This window comes from Arachis hypogaea, chromosome 20, assembly GCF_003086295.3.
Source record: "Arachis hypogaea cultivar Tifrunner chromosome 20, arahy.Tifrunner.gnm2.J5K5, whole genome shotgun sequence".
Lineage (NCBI taxonomy): Eukaryota > Viridiplantae > Streptophyta > Magnoliopsida > Fabales > Fabaceae > Arachis > Arachis hypogaea.
The window spans coordinates 23,570,531-23,580,674 of record NC_092055.1 but is presented as its reverse complement, the minus strand read 5'-3'; the positions used below and the strand labels follow the sequence as shown (position 1 = coordinate 23,580,674).

The following is a 10,144-nucleotide window of genomic DNA, read 5'->3' as shown; positions in this document are numbered from 1 at the left end:
ACTGTCCAAGGCGTCGTCTCCGGCTATCCTGCGGCTCTTCTTCTCCTCTTCCTATTTGGTTTTGAATGATTCTTTTAACTAGTTTTTTATGTTTCTTTTTCCTAAATTTCGGATGATTCTTTTTATTAGATTTGGATGATTCTTTTTTCTATGTTTTCTATGTTTTTTTCTTAGGATTTGGATGATTTTTTATCTTATATTTTGGTACTTTTTTTTTTTTGGAATTTCAAATTTTTTTTTGGAAAGAAGAATTAGGATTTACGTAATAAATAGTAAAAAGTAAATTAGAATAAGAAGAGGTAATTAATAATCATTAATTTTGTATCTTTAAAAAATAAAATTTAAATAATTACTAATCAATGACAATTAATTAGTAGAATGTAGTTCAAAAACACTTGTTAATTTATTGTTGGTTGGACCCTTCTTAATTTTCTAATAGAATTATTTCCTGCTTCTTTCTTGCAAAGAAAAATCGAGATATATATTTTCAAATTTATGAATTCCAAGCTGGCAACATCAAACTTAACAAATTCAACTTCTCTGAATTTAAGAATAGCCTTCCAAGACAACATTATTAATAAAAGCTAAGGTAATTATTAACAGGATTCTAATATATTTCTTTACATTAAAGAACAGAGTACATAGACATTCTTCCCAGCACAAGGGAAATATATATTCCAAAGAATTTCATTCTCTACAATTGTAATTGAGAACCGCTCAAGAATAATGATCTAATTCACCATAATGAAACAATGATCACATATGCCCAACTTAATTTGAAACTTAACATTAGCAACATAATTTCAAAGTACAATGGTTAATGTTAAGTTCCATTACATGGTAATGGCTACCAATTAGATAACATGTCGAAACATATTGCGCTCCATGTAACTAGGATGGAAACAACGGAATGGCAGCTAACTTTGCAAAGTGTTACCGCCACGTAACACGGCTAAAAAATACGTTAGCTGTTCACCGTTACCGTTAGAATCAGCTTGCTTTCTAAGCTCACGGTGCTGGGAAACAACATCATCGGACACCACTTTTAACCTGCACAAAGGACACGTGGCGCAGTAGTCTTTGAGCCATGTGTCTAAGCAATCCCTGTGAAACGTGTGTTGGCATTTCAGACTCCTCAGCTTCTCCCCTTCCATGAACTCCGACAAGCATAGCGTGCACTCCACGTGCCGTGGCGGTTTCAGCTTCAATAACTTACTACTCTTCTTGCTGTAGCAAATTGTTGGGTTCTTCTCTTCGATGAATCTGAGGTACTTCTTTGTTGTGATTGGACCTGTATATGATGATGATTTTAGCTTCCTGATGAGGATGATTATTTCAGTCAGAAGGAATGCCAATAGGATTATGATTTTGTAACAAAGCTTGTGGAAGAGCTTAGAAAAAATTGCCATGGAAGATTGATGATGCTAATACTAGATTTCTATTTCTAATTGGAATATGGAATAATAGCCATACCTATCATCATCATGGTTTGGGTTCTTATTTGGAATGATGGGATATATATATGTATGATGCCATGATGGGTGCCTGAATAATAATTACCTTTCAATGCGTTATAAACTCTATCATTACCTTCAACTTTTGAATACATCGGTACTAGCCATATATAATGAGAGAAAGATGACGTGGTTGGTGGCGGCTGCTTCTTCTTCTTCTTTTTTAAAAGAGACTCATCTAGATAAAAATATTAAAAATATTTTTTTTAAATATTTTTTAAAAAATTAAAATTTAACATATATAATTAATTAAATTGTATTATTTTTATTAAAATTAGACTGAATAAATTAATTTAGTAAAAAATTTAATAAATTAAATTTTAAATTAGGTTAAATTAATATTTTTTTATAAAAATAATTACAATATTCTTAAACTATTATATATATATAGAAAATTTTAAATCCTAATTGTACGACGACGACAGAAGAAAAAAAAGCTAAAATTATATTTTTAAAATTAATATATATAATAAAAATATTTTAATTATTTTTATAATAAGAATATTATAATTATTTTTATAAAAATTAATATTAATTTAAATTAATTTAAAATTTAATTCATTATTTTTTAATTAAATTAATTTATCTAATTTACTTTTGACAAAATAATATAATTTAATTAATAATATATATTAAATTTTAATTATTAAAAATATCTTAAAAAAAAATATTTTAGACGTTTTTATTAAAGTGACTCTCTTAACAAAACAGTTGACACAATCACACAATTAAACGTAAAGGATAGACTAGAATCTCTCTCCAATAGTCCAATTTGAGTTCAATTCTTCTTTTGGTGACTATTTGAGTTGAATTATGCGGCTACGTAAAACCCACCTTATAAGATAATTTATGTAAGTACTATAAATGTAACACTAATATTACAAGAACAACGTAATTTATTATCTTTTATTAATAGTTAATAAATAATATTTAAAAATATTAGTTAAAAATATATTATTAAATTATTAGACTAAAGAATATAAAAAAGTTTAAAATATTTTTTAATTATAATAAAATAAGTAAATAACTAGTATTTATGCTGATAATATTATCAAATAATCTATTTATTTATTATTTATTTTTAATATAAAAATCATGTCAATATTTAAAATTTTCTATTAAATCAAAATTTAATACTTTTTTAAAATATATTTCAATTACTGCAATAAAAAAATATTATACAATATATTTTATTTATTCAATTAGTAGTATTTTACCTAAATATTTTGTTCATTGAAAAAGAAACCCCCTGGACATACATTTTTTATAAAATATTGAAAAATGATATAGAGAGAAAAGTAAAAAAAGCTTAACGACTATGGTGGGTAAACCAAACTAGAAAATTGGATCATTGTGGAAATATTATTTTTAGAATTATCCAAGACAAAGATAGTGGTAGAGGTTATAGAGTTGAGGTAGGAACCTAGAAAATAGCAGCTGTTGGTGTTAGCGTGTTGTCCACTCATGACTACTAGGGAAAAAGGCATAACACAAAGCAATGAATATGGAAAAAGAATCATAACAAAAGAATCCAATACATCAGTCAACATTTCTGACCTCACATTTGGCATCCACTCTTTCTCCTCGCATTCAAAAGGCTTGGCAATGATTGATGAACATCAACATCAACATCAACATCCTTGATACATGGTAAGGAGATTAAATCCCCAAAATGGGTAATTACTTTAAGGTTGTTAATAAATGAGGACCAGAACTAAAAAGGAGATATTTTTTCCACAAAAATTTTTGAAATTTTTATAAAATATGAAATTGTAAATAATTTTTGGTTTTACAGTGGAAACTGATGTGTGGATTGTGTAGCAATTATACCACCGACTTTTATGGGAAGAATTGTCAACCACCAACAAATTACAAACTTCTAGAGTCTATAAAATAAAATCGGAATAAACACAATGTTTTGAAAGTGAAATAAACAGAATGTTAACGTTTATTGTGTGAATATTTTATGTATCCACATGACATGACCACATGTTACATTCCCATTTCTAAAATGAGCATTGTGAGTTCACCAAAGGCATGTATCATGTTTACTTTTCATTTTCAAAAAACAAATAGAGAAACATAACGCCTAAAAGTAAAATAATAAATGATACGATTTATTTTAAAAGAGTTTTTTAGGATCTGATGATTTCACATGATAGAAAAATATTGATAGAACTAATTGATAAACCTAATTATCATTCTAATTCTATAGAATTTAACTATTTTGTACTCTTAGAATATATGTTAAAGTTATATATAGAAAAATATTTTATTAAAAATATAAAAAATTTAAGTTTTTAATATATTTATTTTGTATTTGTTAAAAAAAATTAAAATTTTTTTACTAATAATAATTTTATCATTTATAAAATTAATACTTATTAAGATTTTATCCAATTTAATAATGTATGTTTCTCTCTAAAAAATATAAAAAACTAGTAAGTGAGGATAAACAAATTAATTTCTAGAAAGGAGAAGAAGAATGAAAGAGAAAGAGAAGTGTGATTCTCATTATGATGGAAAGTGGTTACAATAATTGTTCTATTACAGGTTTATATATGTGAACTAAATTTGGTGAGGTACCAATAGACTCTTTCACCTTAGAATAATAGAAAGGAGTAAGTAAGTAACTCTGCTAACAACATACTTGCTCAGTTTGTATCTGAAATTATACTCTCTTTTCTACATGACCCTCACATTTCTTTTCACCACATTCTCTATCATGTCCCTATCAACTCGAAATTGTTAACTTCTTCGAATTCTGCACTTTGAGTTTGTCCCAAAGTTGAATGAATGCGGTGGAAGGAAGAGTTTTGGTAAAAGTATCTGTAATCCAAACTGAATTGGAAACATGCCTTACTAAAACCACTTTATTTGTGACATAGTCTCTTACAAAGTGCAAGTCGCTATATCAAAGTGTTTTATTTTTGAATGTAATATCAGACTTACTACTAAGAGCACAATACTTTGATTATCACAGTATGTCATAGGTGCTTCTTGTACTGATCACTTTATCTCACTAATCAGGCCTTTAATCCAAATTAACTTTACCACTAAATCTGCTAATGTCCTGTACTCTGCTTCTGTGCTTGATCTAGTCACTACTCCTTGCTTCTTTGATTGTCAAGACACAAAATTGCTTCCCACAAAGACACATAAACTTCCAATTGACTTCCTATCGTTTGGATCACCAGCCCAGTTCGAGTCACAGTAGGCTGTAATCTTCAGAGATGGATCTTTATGAATCTTCAGACCATATGTAGCAATACCACTAACATAATAACGTATTCTTTTGACTACTTTTCGATGAGCTTCTTATGGTACTTTTGCATAAATTGAGCAAGATTATTCACATTGTATGCCAAGTCAGGCCTTGTCATAGTCAAATATTACAGACTTTCTACCACAAAATGATATAGATGAGGATTGTCAAACACAACTCCTCCTGTAACATGAATTCTCAGAGTAGATGGCAATGGTGTAGCACATGGTTTGCAGTTACTCATACCACTTTTGCAAGCAAGTCTTGCGCATACTTGCCTTGAGACATCATTAATCCCCCATCATTAGTCTTGCTCATTTGGATTCCCAAGAAATAGTGAAGCTCTCCCTTGTCCTTCAATGCAAAGGCTGAGTTGAGCTTCTGAGTAACTGCAGTAATGACTTCAGTACAACTCCCAATCACAATGATATCATCAACATAGATCAATACATAAGTGATGGAGGATTCTAGTTGCTGCACAAACATTGACACATCTGATTTTATTGGTGAAAAGCCAAGTTTCTGAAGTGCTAAAGAGAACTTATGATATCAAGCTCTAGGTGCCTGCTATAGGCCGTAGAGTGCCTTTGTAAGTTTGCAAACTAAGTTGCTGTCACTAGATGTGTACCCCTATAGCTGCTTCATGTAAACATCATCAATGAACTTCTCATATTAGAATGCATTGTTCATATCAACCTGCCTTATTGACCAACCTCTTTCTAGTACTATGGACAGTATGATCCTAACTGATGTTTGCTTTACAACTGTACTGTAAGTCTCGATGAAGTCAAAGCCCGGTCTCTGGAAAAATCCCGGAGCAACGAGGCATGCCTTGTGCTTCTGTAGGCTACCATCAGCATTGTACTTAAGCTTGAAAACTCATTTATTGCCTATGGACTCTTTGCCAGCAGGTAGTAGAACAAGTTTCCATGTGTTGTTCCTCTTTAAAGCCTCACATTCAGCATCCATTGTAATAACCTAATTTTTGGCAAGTTTGGATCATTGCCAATCATTAGATGTCACTTCTCAGTAATCCTATAAAACTCTAAACTCGATAATATTTACTATATATGAACCTTTCATACTAACGGAATTGTTATGTTAGCTTATTTTTATGATATTTTTTTCTTAATAAATCTGTTAGCAACAAACAAAAATATCATAGAGATATACAATATAAAATAAATACCAAACTAACAGCAAATTAAATAGCAATGAGATTATAGAAAAACTTTCATACCTATATACATCCCAAGTTAGTTCATACAAACTTGACATACTTAGATATATATACATATAGACATATATACAACTGACAACTTTTGATATACCTGGTTCATGTAGACAACCCCTAAACTAGCACCCGGGCTAACAAAAGAAAGTTCAAGTCCTATTCCTCAAGAAAATACTACAAAGTGAGGTAAAGCAGAGTTTAAGAAACAAAAGAACCTCTATCCTATTACTGCATCTATTGAAAATCTCTCGTTGTCTAGATCTGAGTTCCCTTCCACCACCAGCACTGCTCTCTGCGTCAGAAACTATAACGATAGCATCATCGGATCTCCAGTCCGGGTCCTCACTAGGGTCTTCCTTGGAAGAAGTCGAAACATATCCAGCGTTATCCTGCCTTGCTGGTCTAATATCACACACAGAGGGCCTATCTGGGCATCCAGATCAGGTATCACGATCGACTCATACTTTGGTGGATTAACTGGTGGAGAAGCTGGAGGAGTAACAGGTAATGGACCAGTATAAAAAGCACCTGGCATGGCTGGTTCACAAAAGTACTGAAGAGGAAAAGAATGATAATCTCTCAGTGGATGAAACATCGTTGATATCGAACTTTTAAAAGGATTATCAGGATTGAAATGAGCACTATATAGTGGATAATCGAAAGATCCGCTATAACGCATATACATGTGGGTGCACAACTCTGTCCAAATAATGGCTCGATCTCTCAGCGGGTCTCCAAATACGCGTTCTTCTGGTAGCTCAACAAACAATACTCCGTGAGCCATAGCTATGTTCGACTCTTCCATTTGTGGGGACATGAAAAAAGAAGGGGTGAGAACCTATATGGTTCCCAGTAAGGTGTAGCATGAAAAGCCTATCCCTCTCGTAAAATCTAGAGTTCTGATTCTAATGTAATGACTCACTTGCTAGGTCTATTAGCTATTTTTGTGTCGTAGACTCTATCATTACTCTATCTTGGCATCCTCCTTTGGGGTTAATGTAACTCCTACACTATTCTCTACGACTGTTATTCCTAATTTTACTATTTTATTCTAAACTTTGGAGAAATTTAAATCATATAATTTTAAAAATATAAAATAGAAAATTAGCAAGAAGCAGATAGCACATAGTAGAAAGAATGAACAGTAAACAATCACAATCAAATGTACAAACAATTTATCATACATGCCTATCCCTAGTGCGGATCATGAGCTCACGTGTCGGTTGACCATCTACTTCCCAACGTTACTCGAGAATAAACTCATATATGACTTCTCAGCTCAGTCAGTAATGCAACTCTGTTGGCATGCACCTGTCTGAGAAGTAAAACAATTTGTTTCTCAGCTCAGGCAGTAAAATAATTTCCAAAGCAAGTGCCTAGTTGAGTAAACGGCTGTTCCTCACTCTGATAGGCGTCCCTACTCTACACCCTTCTCCTTCTCACCATATAATCCGCTCTGGTTCTATCAGAGCAAGCCTCACCCCTTCTCACCAGACAATTTGCTCTGTGTTCATTGGGGCTATCAATATATTATAATTTATTCAATTCCGGTCCTCTCTAGAATTTTCAAGTTTAGCCAGTTCATCCATCCTGACCAAGGGCTCTTCTCCCAACCAGTATGTTTTTCGTGGCTGGGGGTCTCTACCTAGCCAATAAAATATGTTTCATACAATATTTTATTGGTTCGGGGACTCTCCCTCACTGAGCACTTGATTCGTGAGGTTGTCTGCCTACCGATGTTACTTTAGTGGGACTTACACAATATTTTGAGGCTTTTCGTCATTTTATTCGGAAGCACATAGCTTTGTAGTTTTTAGAATCTTTCCGAGGTTTGCTCTCTCAGAGGTCTTTAACAAATAGAGCGTTCTTCTTTCTAAGGTCGTGGCTTTAAGTCATACAACTTACCGACCCTAATGTTGATGTTTTCTTTGTTGTGCTCTCTTCTTACAATACTAATATGATGCATTCTCTCCCATGAGAAAATTTATCTTTATTTTTTTCTCATGTATATTTTTATTCAACTATTATTAACTATCTTTTACTTTTTTAATTATTATTTTTTTGTAACTTATTACTTTTAATTCATGCTCTTGCTTCTTTAGGTTAATGCCTTCTTGACAACTATTTTTCTAATTAATAATTGATATAACTAATGGACTCGGAATCACACAAATTTTATATTCATGCATTCGTGACGAATTTAAGTTTCTCACTATATAGACATTATAATTTTCTGGGTTTGGAAACTAATGGTATACCAAGAAAACCGTGATTGCTTCTTTGGTTTTTCGGAAAACGTACTCTTTACTTATGGAGTGGTTGTACGTCGCGAAACCTTTACACACGAGCTATATCTCTTAATGACATTAATCTATACATCTTAAGATTTGATTTAAATCAAATTTTATAGTATTACGATCAAAGTTGAATTTTATTAGAAATTTAGAAGTTTTATTTTTAGTTTTTTATTTTTATTTTTAGTATTTTATTTTTAGAATTTATAAAAAATAAGAAATGAAAATAAAAAAATAATATTTTTATTTTTTTAATATTTGATTTGTATTTTATTTTTTAATATTTTTTGTTTCTAAGATCTTATAAAAGACAGTGAAAATGCTAGCGGCAATGATTAATTAAATAATATGTTCACTTGCATATCTTGGTGCATTAGGGTGTGTTTTCATTTCTATTTTGCGAACACCAATAATGAAATGACATTGCATATCTTGATGGCCATTTTTCTATTCCTGTATATTTAGTGAAATAATATGTCTATTTCTTTATTTGTATTAAAAAAAAACAGATTTTCCAAACGGCCAATGCTATGGTGATGAAGGCCTTTATTTTCTATACTTGATGAATGTACGTGGTTGAAACTGCTTCTATACGCGTGGTTTATATGCTTATTGAATTGGAGACAATTACTGAATCCAAGACAGAGGCACGATGAGTTTGTCATTTTGGGCGTTAATAATTAGCAGAAGTTAATGCTAATGTTAGTGTAATTATTGGGCCATTTTTGGTGGGCCTAAATTTTTTGTACGAGGTGGTTATGGATCTCATGTTTTCTTTTAAATCCAAAAATAGAAGTGTTATGGGTAGAGTTTTTAATCCAAGAAACAAGATTATGGATAGCAAAAAATAAAGAAAAAGAAAATCTGTTGCTGAAAAATAAAATAAAAAAACCGTGTTCTTGTCCCAAAAAAATAACCATGATGATGAAAATAACAGTAATTACATGAGCTAGAAAAAAGTGGCATTTACAGGAAGAGTAACACTAGCAATGATAATAATAATAATTTGAGTAAAGGATATTTTCGTCCCTGACCTTTTTTTTGCAGATATTTTTGTCCTCAAGCAATGGAAAATACATTAAAGCCCCTGACCGCTGAAAAACGTGGACATTTATGTCCTTCCGTTGAATTCAGCCATTTGCACTGGACGGAAAAGGCTGAGCTGGCAGAGGTGGCGCTGAGGTGGCACGTAACGGAGGCCAGGTGGCATGGAGGATTTCGTAAGAGGACATATAAGTCCCTGGAGGCGAAAACGACGTCGTTTCGTCTCCTCCTCTCGAAACAAAGTTGAATCCCCATATATAATACCCAAAAGACCCATAGTTGAGTGAGAGAATTACAGAAAACCCTAAACCAAAGATGATCAAACTCCTTCGTCTCTGTTTCTCCCTCCAAAAAATACAACACGTAGAAGAGCAAAAGGCCAGGGATTGAAGTTGGGGGCAGAAGCTGAGGAGAAGCTTGGTCTGAGGTCGTGGTTGCTGTCTTCGGCTCAAGGTAAGATTGCGATGCTTAGCTAGGAAGGCAATGTGTTTGCATGTTTACAGTGTAAGAAAGAAAGTGAAAAATGGGTGTATTGCGTCCTGTGTAGGATTAGGGGGAGGGATTGTGTTTGAGCAATATAGTTTCTTTCATATGTTGTGTTGTTTCCTTTTTTTAATCCTAGTTCTGCACTGGTTAATTTCAGATGGTTGACGTGTTTGTGGTTCCGGTCTTTCATCATAGAGGGAACTTCGTAAGAGGAGTTGGTGGAAAAATGGTTTATTAGAATGGAAAGGATGAGAGGTTCCCTGAGATGGACCTAGACTTTGTTAATTTCGGAGACTTGGTGACACTA

The 10,144-nt window shown here is 32.2% G+C and overlaps 1 non-coding gene across 1 annotated transcript; it reads right to left on the bottom strand.

Annotated features, from left to right (window-relative positions):
• Positions 1 to 590: 590 nt before the first annotated feature.
• Positions 591 to 1,594, bottom strand: LOC112784923 (uncharacterized). The gene is made up of 2 exons (XR_011879252.1): positions 1,474 to 1,594; positions 591 to 1,317 (listed from the first exon to the last, which is right to left on the bottom strand). It is a non-coding gene; the product is annotated as an uncharacterized protein (transcript).
• Between the last annotated feature and the right edge of the window lie 8,550 nt (positions 1,595 to 10,144).